Consider the following 16,955-nt stretch of genomic DNA (forward strand, 5'->3'; position numbering starts at 1 on the left):
TAGGGTTAGCTGGCGCTTAAGACGTGTGTTATCGACGGGGCAGAATGTGGTTGTGAGGGTGTGATTGTCTACGACGTAATTTCCGGCGTGCGACATCATGGCCGACGTCCTTGGATACGGGGACACAAAACAACTGCAAGTGGAAAATAAATCACTTTGAGGAACTTCCCGGGGCTTGGTTTGGACGGAGTACAATGTGGTTGAGTGGATGGGTCCATTTCTACAGTTTGGCTGTGGTTGCATGGTGCCTCCAGTGAAACGGACGCGCGAAAAGGGAGGGGACGGCGCAAAGTGAGATGAAAAAAGTGAAATGAAATGTGAAAAAGAGAGGGCTAAGTTAAGGGTTCTATTTTTTAATTTGTATTATGAGTGGTGGGCCATTCCCGGAGGTACTGCAATACCGGGTCAACCCGTGATGAGGGCGGAGCAAGCTCCGTGGCACCTCATCCCGTTGCAAAAATCAGTTTAATATCGATGTCTCCAATAGGAGACGTATCAGATATTAAGCTGATAAGAACAGATACTACACTTTGATCTTAGCCAAAAGGCCGAGAAGCGATGCCGGTTGTCGGCTTGCGCCGGCAAAATACCTCTATACCCACAGCATCTCATTAAGGGGCTGGATATTTACATTCCCTCTTTCAAAATATTCACCTCCAAAATTACACGCACGAAAACACGCAATTTCGGACCACGGGCGAGGGCCACGGCCAAAATGACCTTCTTTGTGGTGAAATACGACAATTTGTGTCAAGGCAGCAAAATGTGTAAATAACCTTATTTATTTCTTTGAAGAAACAGCGCTTGCGCTAAAACGTCGGGCCGACGTAGGAAAAACGTCCTGCAGCTAGGGCCATGAGCCTGTGGATCGGCGCTTAATGAACGAGGCGTGGGGACAGCAATTGGAAGAGTTTCTGCTAGTCCCGACTTTGAGAAAGTCGCGCCCAGACAAGCGTGAAAAAAAAAACACAGCAACTGACCGCGTGGACTAAATCCACTAAACTTAAATACATTTCACGTATCAAAACAATGTTAGGGTAGGTGAATTTTAGTTAGAAATGTTGTTTTAATTAAGAAATGGAATGAAAGTTAAACAAACTTTGAAATTTCAATGTAAACTGACCCGGGAGAAACGCGCCGAGGCTTCTGGTACTTCCTTACCACTTGAAAACACTTTCTAGGGTTAGCTGGCGCTTAAGACGTGTGTTATCGACGGGGCAGAATGTGGTTGTGAGGGTGTGATTGTCTACGACGTAATTTCCGGCGTGCGACATCATGGCCGACGTCCTTGGATACGGGGACACAAAACAACTGCAAGTGGAAAATAAATCACTTTGAGGAACTTCCCGGGGCTTGGTTTGGACGGAGTACAATGTGGTTGAGTGGATGGGTCCATTTCTACAGTTTGGCTGTGGTTGCATGGTGCCTCCAGTGAAACGGACGCGCGAAAAGGGAGGGGACGGCGCAAAGTGAGATGAAAAAAGTGAAATGAAATGTGAAAAAGAGAGGGCTAAGTTAAGGGTTCTATTTTTTAATTTGTATTATGAGTGGTGGGCCATTCCCGGAGGTACTGCAATACCGGGTCAACCCGTGATGAGGGCGGAGCAAGCTCCGTGGCACCTCATCCCGTTGCAAAAATCAGTTTAATATCGATGTCTCCAATAGGAGACGTATCAGATATTAAGCTGATAAGAACAGATACTACACTTTGATCTTAGCCAAAAGGCCGAGAAGCGATGCCGGTTGTCGGCTTGCGCCGGCAAAATACCTCTATACCCACAGCATCTCATTAAGGGGCTGGATATTTACATTCCCTCTTTCAAAATATTCACCTCCAAAATTACACGCACGAAAACACGCAATTTCGGACCACGGGCGAGGGCCACGGCCAAAATGACCTTCTTTGTGGTGAAATACGACAATTTGTGTCAAGGCAGCAAAATGTGTAAATAACCTTATTTATTTCTTTGAAGAAACAGCGCTTGCGCTAAAACGTCGGGCCGACGTAGGAAAAACGTCCTGCAGCTAGGGCCATGAGCCTGTGGATCGGCGCTTAATGAACGAGGCGTGGGGACAGCAATTGGAAGAGTTTCTGCAGTCCCGACTTTGAGAAAGTCGCGCCCAGACAAGCGTGAAAAAAAAAACACAGCAACTGACCGCGTGGACTAAATCCACTAAACTTAAATACATTTCACGTATCAAAACAATGTTAGGGTAGGTGAATTTTAGTTAGAAATGTTGTTTTAATTAAGAAATGGAATGAAAGTTAAACAAACTTTGAAATTTCAATGTAAACTGACCCGGGAGAAACGCGCCGAGGCTTCTGGTACTTCCTTACCACTTGAAAACACTTTCTAGGGTTAGCTGGCGCTTAAGACGTGTGTTATCGACGGGGCAGAATGTGGTTGTGAGGGTGTGATTGTCTACGACGTAATTTCCGGCGTGCGACATCATGGCCGACGTCCTTGGATACGGGGACACAAAACAACTGCAAGTGGAAAATAAATCACTTTGAGGAACTTCCCGGGGCTTGGTTTGGACGGAGTACAATGTGGTTGAGTGGATGGGTCCATTTCTACAGTTTGGCTGTGGTTGCATGGTGCCTCCAGTGAAACGGACGCGCGAAAAGGGAGGGGACGGCGCAAAGTGAGATGAAAAAAGTGAAATGAAATGTGAAAAAGAGAGGGCTAAGTTAAGGGTTCTATTTTTTAATTTGTATTATGAGTGGTGGGCCATTCCCGGAGGTACTGCAATACCGGGTCAACCCGTGATGAGGGCGGAGCAAGCTCCGTGGCACCTCATCCCGTTGCAAAAATCAGTTTAATATCGATGTCTCCAATAGGAGACGTATCAGATATTAAGCTGATAAGAACAGATACTACACTTTGATCTTAGCCAAAAGGCCGAGAAGCGATGCCGGTTGTCGGCTTGCGCCGGCAAAATACCTCTATACCCACAGCATCTCATTAAGGGGCTGGATATTTACATTCCCTCTTTCAAAATATTCACCTCCAAAATTACACGCACGAAAACACGCAATTTCGGACCACGGGCGAGGGCCACGGCCAAAATGACCTTCTTTGTGGTGAAATACGACAATTTGTGTCAAGGCAGCAAAATGTGTAAATAACCTTATTTATTTCTTTGAAGAAACAGCGCTTGCGCTAAAACGTCGGGCCGACGTAGGAAAAACGTCCTGCAGCTAGGGCCATGAGCCTGTGGATCGGCGCTTAATGAACGAGGCGTGGGGACAGCAATTGGAAGAGTTTCTGCAGTCCCGACTTTGAGAAAGTCGCGCCCAGACAAGCGTGAAAAAAAAAACACAGCAACTGACCGCGTGGACTAAATCCACTAAACTTAAATACATTTCACGTATCAAAACAATGTTAGGGTAGGTGAATTTTAGTTAGAAATGTTGTTTTAATTAAGAAATGGAATGAAAGTTAAACAAACTTTGAAATTTCAATGTAAACTGACCCGGGAGAAACGCGCCGAGGCTTCTGGTACTTCCTTACCACTTGAAAACACTTTCTAGGGTTAGCTGGCGCTTAAGACGTGTGTTATCGACGGGGCAGAATGTGGTTGTGAGGGTGTGATTGTCTACGACGTAATTTCCGGCGTGCGACATCATGGCCGACGTCCTTGGATACGGGGACACAAAACAACTGCAAGTGGAAAATAAATCACTTTGAGGAACTTCCCGGGGCTTGGTTTGGACGGAGTACAATGTGGTTGAGTGGATGGGTCCATTTCTACAGTTTGGCTGTGGTTGCATGGTGCCTCCAGTGAAACGGACGCGCGAAAAGGGAGGGGACGGCGCAAAGTGAGATGAAAAAAGTGAAATGAAATGTGAAAAAGAGAGGGCTAAGTTAAGGGTTCTATTTTTTAATTTGTATTATGAGTGGTGGGCCATTCCCGGAGGTACTGCAATACCGGGTCAACCCGTGATGAGGGCGGAGCAAGCTCCGTGGCACCTCATCCCGTTGCAAAAATCAGTTTAATATCGATGTCTCCAATAGGAGACGTATCAGATATTAAGCTGATAAGAACAGATACTACACTTTGATCTTAGCCAAAAGGCCGAGAAGCGATGCCGGTTGTCGGCTTGCGCCGGCAAAATACCTCTATACCCACAGCATCTCATTAAGGGGCTGGATATTTACATTCCCTCTTTCAAAATATTCACCTCCAAAATTACACGCACGAAAACACGCAATTTCGGACCACGGGCGAGGGCCACGGCCAAAATGACCTTCTTTGTGGTGAAATACGACAATTTGTGTCAAGGCAGCAAAATGTGTAAATAACCTTATTTATTTCTTTGAAGAAACAGCGCTTGCGCTAAAACGTCGGGCCGACGTAGGAAAAACGTCCTGCAGCTAGGGCCATGAGCCTGTGGATCGGCGCTTAATGAACGAGGCGTGGGGACAGCAATTGGAAGAGTTTCTGCAGTCCCGACTTTGAGAAAGTCGCGCCCAGACAAGCGTGAAAAAAAAAACACAGCAACTGACCGCGTGGACTAAATACTAAACTTAAATACATTTCACGTATCAAAACAATGTTAGGGTAGGTGAATTTTAGTTAGAAATGTTGTTTTAATTAAGAAATGGAATGAAAGTTAAACAAACTTTGAAATTTCAATGTAAACTGACCCGGGAGAAACGCGCCGAGGCTTCTGGTACTTCCTTACCACTTGAAAACACTTTCTAGGGTTAGCTGGCGCTTAAGACGTGTGTTATCGACGGGGCAGAATGTGGTTGTGAGGGTGTGATTGTCTACGACGTAATTTCCGGCGTGCGACATCATGGCCGACGTCCTTGGATACGGGGACACAAAACAACTGCAAGTGGAAAATAAATCACTTTGAGGAACTTCCCGGGGCTTGGTTTGGACGGAGTACAATGTGGTTGAGTGGATGGGTCCATTTCTACAGTTTGGCTGTGGTTGCATGGTGCCTCCAGTGAAACGGACGCGCGAAAAGGGAGGGGACGGCGCAAAGTGAGATGAAAAAAGTGAAATGAAATGTGAAAAAGAGAGGGCTAAGTTAAGGGTTCTATTTTTTAATTTGTATTATGAGTGGTGGGCCATTCCCGGAGGTACTGCAATACCGGGTCAACCCGTGATGAGGGCGGAGCAAGCTCCGTGGCACCTCATCCCGTTGCAAAAATCAGTTTAATATCGATGTCTCCAATAGGAGACGTATCAGATATTAAGCTGATAAGAACAGATACTACACTTTGATCTTAGCCAAAAGGCCGAGAAGCGATGCCGGTTGTCGGCTTGCGCCGGCAAAATACCTCTATACCCACAGCATCTCATTAAGGGGCTGGATATTTACATTCCCTCTTTCAAAATATTCACCTCCAAAATTACACGCACGAAAACACGCAATTTCGGACCACGGGCGAGGGCCACGGCCAAAATGACCTTCTTTGTGGTGAAATACGACAATTTGTGTCAAGGCAGCAAAATGTGTAAATAACCTTATTTATTTCTTTGAAGAAACAGCGCTTGCGCTAAAACGTCGGGCCGACGTAGGAAAAACGTCCTGCAGCTAGGGCCATGAGCCTGTGGATCGGCGCTTAATGAACGAGGCGTGGGGACAGCAATTGGAAGAGTTTCTGCAGTCCCGACTTTGAGAAAGTCGCGCCCAGACAAGCGTGAAAAAAAAAACACAGCAACTGACCGCGTGGACTAAATCCACTAAACTTAAATACATTTCACGTATCAAAACAATGTTAGGGTAGGTGAATTTTAGTTAGAAATGTTGTTTTAATTAAGAAATGGAATGAAAGTTAAACAAACTTTGAAATTTCAATGTAAACTGACCCGGGAGAAACGCGCCGAGGCTTCTGGTACTTCCTTACCACTTGAAAACACTTTCTAGGGTTAGCTGGCGCTTAAGACGTGTGTTATCGACGGGGCAGAATGTGGTTGTGAGGGTGTGATTGTCTACGACGTAATTTCCGGCGTGCGACATCATGGCCGACGTCCTTGGATACGGGGACACAAAACAACTGCAAGTGGAAAATAAATCACTTTGAGGAACTTCCCGGGGCTTGGTTTGGACGGAGTACAATGTGGTTGAGTGGATGGGTCCATTTCTACAGTTTGGCTGTGGTTGCATGGTGCCTCCAGTGAAACGGACGCGCGAAAAGGAGGGGACGGCGCAAAGTGAGATGAAAAAAGTGAAATGAAATGTGAAAAAGAGAGGGCTAAGTTAAGGGTTCTATTTTTTAATTTGTATTATGAGTGGTGGGCCATTCCCGGAGGTACTGCAATACCGGGTCAACCCGTGATGAGGGCGGAGCAAGCTCCGTGGCACCTCATCCCGTTGCAAAAATCAGTTTAATATCGATGTCTCCAATAGGAGACGTATCAGATATTAAGCTGATAAGAACAGATACTACACTTTGATCTTAGCCAAAAGGCCGAGAAGCGATGCCGGTTGTCGGCTTGCGCCGGCAAAATACCTCTATACCCACAGCATCTCATTAAGGGGCTGGATATTTACATTCCCTCTTTCAAAATATTCACCTCCAAAATTACACGCACGAAAACACGCAATTTCGGACCACGGGCGAGGGCCACGGCCAAAATGACCTTCTTTGTGGTGAAATACGACAATTTGTGTCAAGGCAGCAAAATGTGTAAATAACCTTATTTATTTCTTTGAAGAAACAGCGCTTGCGCTAAAACGTCGGGCCGACGTAGGAAAAACGTCCTGCAGCTAGGGCCATGAGCCTGTGGATCGGCGCTTAATGAACGAGGCGTGGGGACAGCAATTGGAAGAGTTTCTGCAGTCCCGACTTTGAGAAAGTCGCGCCCAGACAAGCGTGAAAAAAAAAACACAGCAACTGACCGCGTGGACTAAATCCACTAAACTTAAATACATTTCACGTATCAAAACAATGTTAGGGTAGGTGAATTTTAGTTAGAAATGTTGTTTTAATTAAGAAATGGAATGAAAGTTAAACAAACTTTGAAATTTCAATGTAAACTGACCCGGGAGAAACGCGCCGAGGCTTCTGGTACTTCCTTACCACTTGAAAACACTTTCTAGGGTTAGCTGGCGCTTAAGACGTGTGTTATCGACGGGGCAGAATGTGGTTGTGAGGGTGTGATTGTCTACGACGTAATTTCCGGCGTGCGACATCATGGCCGACGTCCTTGGATACGGGGACACAAAACAACTGCAAGTGGAAAATAAATCACTTTGAGGAACTTCCCGGGGCTTGGTTTGGACGGAGTACAATGTGGTTGAGTGGATGGGTCCATTTCTACAGTTTGGCTGTGGTTGCATGGTGCCTCCAGTGAAACGGACGCGCGAAAAGGGAGGGGACGGCGCAAAGTGAGATGAAAAAAGTGAAATGAAATGTGAAAAAGAGAGGGCTAAGTTAAGGGTTCTATTTTTTAATTTGTATTATGAGTGGTGGGCCATTCCCGGAGGTACTGCAATACCGGGTCAACCCGTGATGAGGGCGGAGCAAGCTCCGTGGCACCTCATCCCGTTGCAAAAATCAGTTTAATATCGATGTCTCCAATAGGAGACGTATCAGATATTAAGCTGATAAGAACAGATACTACACTTTGATCTTAGCCAAAAGGCCGAGAAGCGATGCCGGTTGTCGGCTTGCGCCGGCAAAATACCTCTATACCCACAGCATCTCATTAAGGGGCTGGATATTTACATTCCCTCTTTCAAAATATTCACCTCCAAAATTACACGCACGAAAACACGCAATTTCGGACCACGGGCGAGGGCCACGGCCAAAATGACCTTCTTTGTGGTGAAATACGACAATTTGTGTCAAGGCAGCAAAATGTGTAAATAACCTTATTTATTTCTTTGAAGAAACAGCGCTTGCGCTAAAACGTCGGGCCGACGTAGGAAAAACGTCCTGCAGCTAGGGCCATGAGCCTGTGGATCGGCGCTTAATGAACGAGGCGTGGGGACAGCAATTGGAAGAGTTTCTGCAGTCCCGACTTTGAGAAAGTCGCGCCCAGACAAGCGTGAAAAAAAAAACACAGCAACTGACCGCGTGGACTAAATCCACTAAACTTAAATACATTTCACGTATCAAAACAATGTTAGGGTAGGTGAATTTTAGTTAGAAATGTTGTTTTAATTAAGAAATGGAATGAAAGTTAAACAAACTTTGAAATTTCAATGTAAACTGACCCGGGAGAAACGCGCCGAGGCTTCTGGTACTTCCTTACCACTTGAAAACACTTTCTAGGGTTAGCTGGCGCTTAAGACGTGTGTTATCGACGGGGCAGAATGTGGTTGTGAGGGTGTGATTGTCTACGACGTAATTTCCGGCGTGCGACATCATGGCCGACGTCCTTGGATACGGGGACACAAAACAACTGCAAGTGGAAAATAAATCACTTTGAGGAACTTCCGGGGCTTGGTTTGGACGGAGTACAATGTGGTTGAGTGGATGGGTCCATTTCTACAGTTTGGCTGTGGTTGCATGGTGCCTCCAGTGAAACGGACGCGCGAAAAGGGAGGGGACGGCGCAAAGTGAGATGAAAAAAGTGAAATGAAATGTGAAAAAGAGAGGGCTAAGTTAAGGGTTCTATTTTTTAATTTGTATTATGAGTGGTGGGCCATTCCCGGAGGTACTGCAATACCGGGTCAACCCGTGATGAGGGCGGAGCAAGCTCCGTGGCACCTCATCCCGTTGCAAAAATCAGTTTAATATCGATGTCTCCAATAGGAGACGTATCAGATATTAAGCTGATAAGAACAGATACTACACTTTGATCTTAGCCAAAAGGCCGAGAAGCGATGCCGGTTGTCGGCTTGCGCCGGCAAAATACCTCTATACCCACAGCATCTCATTAAGGGGCTGGATATTTACATTCCCTCTTTCAAAATATTCACCTCCAAAATTACACGCACGAAAACACGCAATTTCGGACCACGGGCGAGGGCCACGGCCAAAATGACCTTCTTTGTGGTGAAATACGACAATTTGTGTCAAGGCAGCAAAATGTGTAAATAACCTTATTTATTTCTTTGAAGAAACAGCGCTTGCGCTAAAACGTCGGGCCGACGTAGGAAAAACGTCCTGCAGCTAGGGCCATGAGCCTGTGGATCGGCGCTTAATGAACGAGGCGTGGGGACAGCAATTGGAAGAGTTTCTGCAGTCCCGACTTTGAGAAAGTCGCGCCCAGACAAGCGTGAAAAAAAAAACACAGCAACTGACCGCGTGGACTAAATCCACTAAACTTAAATACATTTCACGTATCAAAACAATGTTAGGGTAGGTGAATTTTAGTTAGAAATGTTGTTTTAATTAAGAAATGGAATGAAAGTTAAACAAACTTTGAAATTTCAATGTAAACTGACCCGGGAGAAACGCGCCGAGGCTTCTGGTACTTCCTTACCACTTGAAAACACTTTCTAGGGTTAGCTGGCGCTTAAGACGTGTGTTATCGACGGGGCAGAATGTGGTTGTGAGGGTGTGATTGTCTACGACGTAATTTCCGGCGTGCGACATCATGGCCGACGTCCTTGGATACGGGGACACAAAACAACTGCAAGTGGAAAATAAATCACTTTGAGGAACTTCCCGGGGCTTGGTTTGGACGGAGTACAATGTGGTTGAGTGGATGGGTCCATTTCTACAGTTTGGCTGTGGTTGCATGGTGCCTCCAGTGAAACGGACGCGCGAAAAGGGAGGGGACGGCGCAAAGTGAGATGAAAAAAGTGAAATGAAATGTGAAAAAGAGAGGGCTAAGTTAAGGGTTCTATTTTTTAATTTGTATTATGAGTGGTGGGCCATTCCCGGAGGTACTGCAATACCGGGTCAACCCGTGATGAGGGCGGAGCAAGCTCCGTGGCACCTCATCCCGTTGCAAAAATCAGTTTAATATCGATGTCTCCAATAGGAGACGTATCAGATATTAAGCTGATAAGAACAGATACTACACTTTGATCTTAGCCAAAAGGCCGAGAAGCGATGCCGGTTGTCGGCTTGCGCCGGCAAAATACCTCTATACCCACAGCATCTCATTAAGGGGCTGGATATTTACATTCCCTCTTTCAAAATATTCACCTCCAAAATTACACGCACGAAAACACGCAATTTCGGACCACGGGCGAGGGCCACGGCCAAAATGACCTTCTTTGTGGTGAAATACGACAATTTGTGTCAAGGCAGCAAAATGTGTAAATAACCTTATTTATTTCTTTGAAGAAACAGCGCTTGCGCTAAAACGTCGGGCCGACGTAGGAAAAACGTCCTGCAGCTAGGGCCATGAGCCTGTGGATCGGCGCTTAATGAACGAGGCGTGGGGACAGCAATTGGAAGAGTTTCTGCAGTCCCGACTTTGAGAAAGTCGCGCCCAGACAAGCGTGAAAAAAAAAACACAGCAACTGACCGCGTGGACTAAATCCACTAAACTTAAATACATTTCACGTATCAAAACAATGTTAGGGTAGGTGAATTTTAGTTAGAAATGTTGTTTTAATTAAGAAATGGAATGAAAGTTAAACAAACTTTGAAATTTCAATGTAAACTGACCCGGGAGAAACGCGCCGAGGCTTCTGGTACTTCCTTACCACTTGAAAACACTTTCTAGGGTTAGCTGGCGCTTAAGACGTGTGTTATCGACGGGGCAGAATGTGGTTGTGAGGGTGTGATTGTCTACGACGTAATTTCCGGCGTGCGACATCATGGCCGACGTCCTTGGATACGGGGACACAAAACAACTGCAAGTGGAAAATAAATCACTTTGAGGAACTTCCCGGGGCTTGGTTTGGACGGAGTACAATGTGGTTGAGTGGATGGGTCCATTTCTACAGTTTGGCTGTGGTTGCATGGTGCCTCCAGTGAAACGGACGCGCGAAAAGGGAGGGGACGGCGCAAAGTGAGATGAAAAAAGTGAAATGAAATGTGAAAAAGAGAGGGCTAAGTTAAGGGTTCTATTTTTTAATTTGTATTATGAGTGGTGGGCCATTCCCGGAGGTACTGCAATACCGGGTCAACCCGTGATGAGGGCGGAGCAAGCTCCGTGGCACCTCATCCCGTTGCAAAAATCAGTTTAATATCGATGTCTCCAATAGGAGACGTATCAGATATTAAGCTGATAAGAACAGATACTACACTTTGATCTTAGCCAAAAGGCCGAGAAGCGATGCCGGTTGTCGGCTTGCGCCGGCAAAATACCTCTATACCCACAGCATCTCATTAAGGGGCTGGATATTTACATTCCCTCTTTCAAAATATTCACCTCCAAAATTACACGCACGAAAACACGCAATTTCGGACCACGGGCGAGGGCCACGGCCAAAATGACCTTCTTTGTGGTGAAATACGACAATTTGTGTCAAGGCAGCAAAATGTGTAAATAACCTTATTTATTTCTTTGAAGAAACAGCGCTTGCGCTAAAACGTCGGGCCGACGTAGGAAAAACGTCCTGCAGCTAGGGCCATGAGCCTGTGGATCGGCGCTTAATGAACGAGGCGTGGGGACAGCAATTGGAAGAGTTTCTGCAGTCCCGACTTTGAGAAAGTCGCGCCCAGACAAGCGTGAAAAAAAAAACACAGCAACTGACCGCGTGGACTAAATCCACTAAACTTAAATACATTTCACGTATCAAAACAATGTTAGGGTAGGTGAATTTTAGTTAGAAATGTTGTTTTAATTAAGAAATGGAATGAAAGTTAAACAAACTTTGAAATTTCAATGTAAACTGACCCGGGAGAAACGCGCCGAGGCTTCTGGTACTTCCTTACCACTTGAAAACACTTTCTAGGGTTAGCTGGCGCTTAAGACGTGTGTTATCGACGGGGCAGAATGTGGTTGTGAGGGTGTGATTGTCTACGACGTAATTTCCGGCGTGCGACATCATGGCCGACGTCCTTGGATACGGGGACACAAAACAACTGCAAGTGGAAAATAAATCACTTTGAGGAACTTCCCGGGGCTTGGTTTGGACGGAGTACAATGTGGTTGAGTGGATGGGTCCATTTCTACAGTTTGGCTGTGGTTGCATGGTGCCTCCAGTGAAACGGACGCGCGAAAAGGGAGGGGACGGCGCAAAGTGAGATGAAAAAAGTGAAATGAAATGTGAAAAAGAGAGGGCTAAGTTAAGGGTTCTATTTTTTAATTTGTATTATGAGTGGTGGGCCATTCCCGGAGGTACTGCAATACCGGGTCAACCCGTGATGAGGGCGGAGCAAGCTCCGTGGCACCTCATCCCGTTGCAAAAATCAGTTTAATATCGATGTCTCCAATAGGAGACGTATCAGATATTAAGCTGATAAGAACAGATACTACACTTTGATCTTAGCCAAAAGGCCGAGAAGCGATGCCGGTTGTCGGCTTGCGCCGGCAAAATACCTCTATACCCACAGCATCTCATTAAGGGGCTGGATATTTACATTCCCTCTTTCAAAATATTCACCTCCAAAATTACACGCACGAAAACACGCAATTTCGGACCACGGGCGAGGGCCACGGCCAAAATGACCTTCTTTGTGGTGAAATACGACAATTTGTGTCAAGGCAGCAAAATGTGTAAATAACCTTATTTATTTCTTTGAAGAAACAGCGCTTGCGCTAAAACGTCGGGCCGACGTAGGAAAAACGTCCTGCAGCTAGGGCCATGAGCCTGTGGATCGGCGCTTAATGAACGAGGCGTGGGGACAGCAATTGGAAGAGTTTCTGCAGTCCCGACTTTGAGAAAGTCGCGCCCAGACAAGCGTGAAAAAAAAAACACAGCAACTGACCGCGTGGACTAAATCCACTAAACTTAAATACATTTCACGTATCAAAACAATGTTAGGGTAGGTGAATTTTAGTTAGAAATGTTGTTTTAATTAAGAAATGGAATGAAAGTTAAACAAACTTTGAAATTTCAATGTAAACTGACCCGGGAGAAACGCGCCGAGGCTTCTGGTACTTCCTTACCACTTGAAAACACTTTCTAGGGTTAGCTGGCGCTTAAGACGTGTGTTATCGACGGGGCAGAATGTGGTTGTGAGGGTGTGATTGTCTACGACGTAATTTCCGGCGTGCGACATCATGGCCGACGTCCTTGGATACGGGGACACAAAACAACTGCAAGTGGAAAATAAATCACTTTGAGGAACTTCCCGGGGCTTGGTTTGGACGGAGTACAATGTGGTTGAGTGGATGGGTCCATTTCTACAGTTTGGCTGTGGTTGCATGGTGCCTCCAGTGAAACGGACGCGCGAAAAGGGAGGGGACGGCGCAAAGTGAGATGAAAAAAGTGAAATGAAATGTGAAAAAGAGAGGGCTAAGTTAAGGGTTCTATTTTTTAATTTGTATTATGAGTGGTGGGCCATTCCCGGAGGTACTGCAATACCGGGTCAACCCGTGATGAGGGCGGAGCAAGCTCCGTGGCACCTCATCCCGTTGCAAAAATCAGTTTAATATCGATGTCTCCAATAGGAGACGTATCAGATATTAAGCTGATAAGAACAGATACTACACTTTGATCTTAGCCAAAAGGCCGAGAAGCGATGCCGGTTGTCGGCTTGCGCCGGCAAAATACCTCTATACCCACAGCATCTCATTAAGGGGCTGGATATTTACATTCCCTCTTTCAAAATATTCACCTCCAAAATTACACGCACGAAAACACGCAATTTCGGACCACGGGCGAGGGCCACGGCCAAAATGACCTTCTTTGTGGTGAAATACGACAATTTGTGTCAAGGCAGCAAAATGTGTAAATAACCTTATTTATTTCTTTGAAGAAACAGCGCTTGCGCTAAAACGTCGGGCCGACGTAGGAAAAACGTCCTGCAGCTAGGGCCATGAGCCTGTGGATCGGCGCTTAATGAACGAGGCGTGGGGACAGCAATTGGAAGAGTTTCTGCAGTCCCGACTTTGAGAAAGTCGCGCCCAGACAAGCGTGAAAAAAAAAACACAGCAACTGACCGCGTGGACTAAATCCACTAAACTTAAATACATTTCACGTATCAAAACAATGTTAGGGTAGGTGAATTTTAGTTAGAAATGTTGTTTTAATTAAGAAATGGAATGAAAGTTAAACAAACTTTGAAATTTCAATGTAAACTGACCCGGGAGAAACGCGCCGAGGCTTCTGGTACTTCCTTACCACTTGAAAACACTTTCTAGGGTTAGCTGGCGCTTAAGACGTGTGTTATCGACGGGGCAGAATGTGGTTGTGAGGGTGTGATTGTCTACGACGTAATTTCCGGCGTGCGACATCATGGCCGACGTCCTTGGATACGGGGACACAAAACAACTGCAAGTGGAAAATAAATCACTTTGAGGAACTTCCCGGGGCTTGGTTTGGACGGAGTACAATGTGGTTGAGTGGATGGGTCCATTTCTACAGTTTGGCTGTGGTTGCATGGTGCCTCCAGTGAAACGGACGCGCGAAAAGGGAGGGGACGGCGCAAAGTGAGATGAAAAAAGTGAAATGAAATGTGAAAAAGAGAGGGCTAAGTTAAGGGTTCTATTTTTTAATTTGTATTATGAGTGGTGGGCCATTCCCGGAGGTACTGCAATACCGGGTCAACCCGTGATGAGGGCGGAGCAAGCTCCGTGGCACCTCATCCCGTTGCAAAAATCAGTTTAATATCGATGTCTCCAATAGGAGACGTATCAGATATTAAGCTGATAAGAACAGATACTACACTTTGATCTTAGCCAAAAGGCCGAGAAGCGATGCCGGTTGTCGGCTTGCGCCGGCAAAATACCTCTATACCCACAGCATCTCATTAAGGGGCTGGATATTTACATTCCCTCTTTCAAAATATTCACCTCCAAAATTACACGCACGAAAACACGCAATTTCGGACCACGGGCGAGGGCCACGGCCAAAATGACCTTCTTTGTGGTGAAATACGACAATTTGTGTCAAGGCAGCAAAATGTGTAAATAACCTTATTTATTTCTTTGAAGAAACAGCGCTTGCGCTAAAACGTCGGGCCGACGTAGGAAAAACGTCCTGCAGCTAGGGCCATGAGCCTGTGGATCGGCGCTTAATGAACGAGGCGTGGGGACAGCAATTGGAAGAGTTTCTGCAGTCCCGACTTTGAGAAAGTCGCGCCCAGACAAGCGTGAAAAAAAAAACACAGCAACTGACCGCGTGGACTAAATCCACTAAACTTAAATACATTTCACGTATCAAAACAATGTTAGGGTAGGTGAATTTTAGTTAGAAATGTTGTTTTAATTAAGAAATGGAATGAAAGTTAAACAAACTTTGAAATTTCAATGTAAACTGACCCGGGAGAAACGCGCCGAGGCTTCTGGTACTTCCTTACCACTTGAAAACACTTTCTAGGGTTAGCTGGCGCTTAAGACGTGTGTTATCGACGGGGCAGAATGTGGTTGTGAGGGTGTGATTGTCTACGACGTAATTTCCGGCGTGCGACATCATGGCCGACGTCCTTGGATACGGGGACACAAAACAACTGCAAGTGGAAAATAAATCACTTTGAGGAACTTCCCGGGGCTTGGTTTGGACGGAGTACAATGTGGTTGAGTGGATGGGTCCATTTCTACAGTTTGGCTGTGGTTGCATGGTGCCTCCAGTGAAACGGACGCGCGAAAAGGGAGGGGACGGCGCAAAGTGAGATGAAAAAAGTGAAATGAAATGTGAAAAAGAGAGGGCTAAGTTAAGGGTTCTATTTTTTAATTTGTATTATGAGTGGTGGGCCATTCCCGGAGGTACTGCAATACCGGGTCAACCCGTGATGAGGGCGGAGCAAGCTCCGTGGCACCTCATCCCGTTGCAAAAATCAGTTTAATATCGATGTCTCCAATAGGAGACGTATCAGATATTAAGCTGATAAGAACAGATACTACACTTTGATCTTAGCCAAAAGGCCGAGAAGCGATGCCGGTTGTCGGCTTGCGCCGGCAAAATACCTCTATACCCACAGCATCTCATTAAGGGGCTGGATATTTACATTCCCTCTTTCAAAATATTCACCTCCAAAATTACACGCACGAAAACACGCAATTTCGGACCACGGGCGAGGGCCACGGCCAAAATGACACCTTCTTTGTGGTGAAATACGACAATTTGTGTCAAGGCAGCAAAATGTGTAAATAACCTTATTTATTTCTTTGAAGAAACAGCGCTTGCGCTAAAACGTCGGGCCGACGTAGGAAAAACGTCCTGCAGCTAGGGCCATGAGCCTGTGGATCGGCGCTTAATGAACGAGGCGTGGGGACAGCAATTGGAAGAGTTTCTGCAGTCCCGACTTTGAGAAAGTCGCGCCCAGACAAGCGTGAAAAAAAAAACACAGCAACTGACCGCGTGGACTAAATCCACTAAACTTAAATACATTTCACGTATCAAAACAATGTTAGGGTAGGTGAATTTTAGTTAGAAATGTTGTTTTAATTAAGAAATGGAATGAAAGTTAAACAAACTTTGAAATTTCAATGTAAACTGACCCGGGAGAAACGCGCCGAGGCTTCTGGTACTTCCTTACCACTTGAAAACACTTTCTAGGGTTAGCTGGCGCTTAAGACGTGTGTTATCGACGGGGCAGAATGTGGTTGTGAGGGTGTGATTGTCTACGACGTAATTTCCGGCGTGCGACATCATGGCCGACGTCCTTGGATACGGGGACACAAAACAACTGCAAGTGGAAAATAAATCACTTTGAGGAACTTCCCGGGGCTTGGTTTGGACGGAGTACAATGTGGTTGAGTGGATGGGTCCATTTCTACAGTTTGGCTGTGGTTGCATGGTGCCTCCAGTGAAACGGACGCGCGAAAAGGGAGGGGACGGCGCAAAGTGAGATGAAAAAAGTGAAATGAAATGTGAAAAAGAGAGGGCTAAGTTAAGGGTTCTATTTTTTAATTTGTATTATGAGTGGTGGGCCATTCCCGGAGGTACTGCAATACCGGGTCAACCCGTGATGAGGGCGGAGCAAGCTCCGTGGCACCTCATCCCGTTGCAAAAATCAGTTTAATATCGATGT

General features: G+C 46.0%; 14 non-coding genes and 1 pseudogene across 14 annotated transcripts; all 15 read right to left on the reverse strand.

The window, feature by feature from the left end:
• Window positions 1–367: 367 nt before the first annotated feature.
• LOC137271161 (U2 spliceosomal RNA) lies at window positions 368–560 on the reverse strand. The gene has a single exon (XR_010955749.1). It is a non-coding gene; the product is annotated as a U2 spliceosomal RNA (small nuclear RNA).
• A 985-nt stretch (window positions 561–1,545) lies between these two features.
• On the reverse strand, window positions 1,546–1,738 carry LOC137271162 (U2 spliceosomal RNA). The gene has a single exon (XR_010955750.1). It is a non-coding gene; the product is annotated as a U2 spliceosomal RNA (small nuclear RNA).
• A 984-nt stretch (window positions 1,739–2,722) lies between these two features.
• LOC137271163 (U2 spliceosomal RNA) lies at window positions 2,723–2,915 on the reverse strand. The gene has a single exon (XR_010955751.1). It is a non-coding gene; the product is annotated as a U2 spliceosomal RNA (small nuclear RNA).
• A 984-nt stretch (window positions 2,916–3,899) lies between these two features.
• LOC137271165 (U2 spliceosomal RNA) lies at window positions 3,900–4,092 on the reverse strand. Its single transcript, XR_010955753.1, has one exon. It is a non-coding gene; the product is annotated as a U2 spliceosomal RNA (small nuclear RNA).
• Window positions 4,093–5,074: 982 nt separating this feature from the next.
• Window positions 5,075–5,267, reverse strand: LOC137271166 (U2 spliceosomal RNA). The gene has a single exon (XR_010955754.1). It is a non-coding gene; the product is annotated as a U2 spliceosomal RNA (small nuclear RNA).
• Window positions 5,268–6,250: 983 nt separating this feature from the next.
• Window positions 6,251–6,443, reverse strand: LOC137271167 (U2 spliceosomal RNA). Its single transcript, XR_010955755.1, has one exon. It is a non-coding gene; the product is annotated as a U2 spliceosomal RNA (small nuclear RNA).
• Window positions 6,444–7,427: 984 nt separating this feature from the next.
• LOC137271169 (U2 spliceosomal RNA) lies at window positions 7,428–7,620 on the reverse strand. Its single transcript, XR_010955756.1, has one exon. It is a non-coding gene; the product is annotated as a U2 spliceosomal RNA (small nuclear RNA).
• A 983-nt stretch (window positions 7,621–8,603) lies between these two features.
• Window positions 8,604–8,796, reverse strand: LOC137271170 (U2 spliceosomal RNA). The gene has a single exon (XR_010955757.1). It is a non-coding gene; the product is annotated as a U2 spliceosomal RNA (small nuclear RNA).
• A 984-nt stretch (window positions 8,797–9,780) lies between these two features.
• Window positions 9,781–9,973, reverse strand: LOC137271171 (U2 spliceosomal RNA). The gene has a single exon (XR_010955758.1). It is a non-coding gene; the product is annotated as a U2 spliceosomal RNA (small nuclear RNA).
• A 984-nt stretch (window positions 9,974–10,957) lies between these two features.
• LOC137271172 (U2 spliceosomal RNA) lies at window positions 10,958–11,150 on the reverse strand. The gene has a single exon (XR_010955759.1). It is a non-coding gene; the product is annotated as a U2 spliceosomal RNA (small nuclear RNA).
• Window positions 11,151–12,134: 984 nt separating this feature from the next.
• On the reverse strand, window positions 12,135–12,327 carry LOC137271173 (U2 spliceosomal RNA). Its single transcript, XR_010955760.1, has one exon. It is a non-coding gene; the product is annotated as a U2 spliceosomal RNA (small nuclear RNA).
• A 984-nt stretch (window positions 12,328–13,311) lies between these two features.
• LOC137271174 (U2 spliceosomal RNA) lies at window positions 13,312–13,504 on the reverse strand. The gene has a single exon (XR_010955761.1). It is a non-coding gene; the product is annotated as a U2 spliceosomal RNA (small nuclear RNA).
• A 984-nt stretch (window positions 13,505–14,488) lies between these two features.
• Window positions 14,489–14,681, reverse strand: LOC137271175 (U2 spliceosomal RNA). The gene has a single exon (XR_010955762.1). It is a non-coding gene; the product is annotated as a U2 spliceosomal RNA (small nuclear RNA).
• A 984-nt stretch (window positions 14,682–15,665) lies between these two features.
• Window positions 15,666–15,858, reverse strand: LOC137271177 (U2 spliceosomal RNA). The gene has a single exon (XR_010955764.1). It is a non-coding gene; the product is annotated as a U2 spliceosomal RNA (small nuclear RNA).
• Window positions 15,859–16,844: 986 nt separating this feature from the next.
• LOC137271178 (U2 spliceosomal RNA) lies at window positions 16,845–16,955 on the reverse strand (annotated as a pseudogene; the record flags this gene model as incomplete).

This window comes from Haliotis asinina, unplaced genomic scaffold (assembly GCF_037392515.1).
Source record: "Haliotis asinina isolate JCU_RB_2024 unplaced genomic scaffold, JCU_Hal_asi_v2 scaffold_108, whole genome shotgun sequence".
Taxonomy (NCBI): domain Eukaryota; kingdom Metazoa; phylum Mollusca; class Gastropoda; order Lepetellida; family Haliotidae; genus Haliotis; species Haliotis asinina.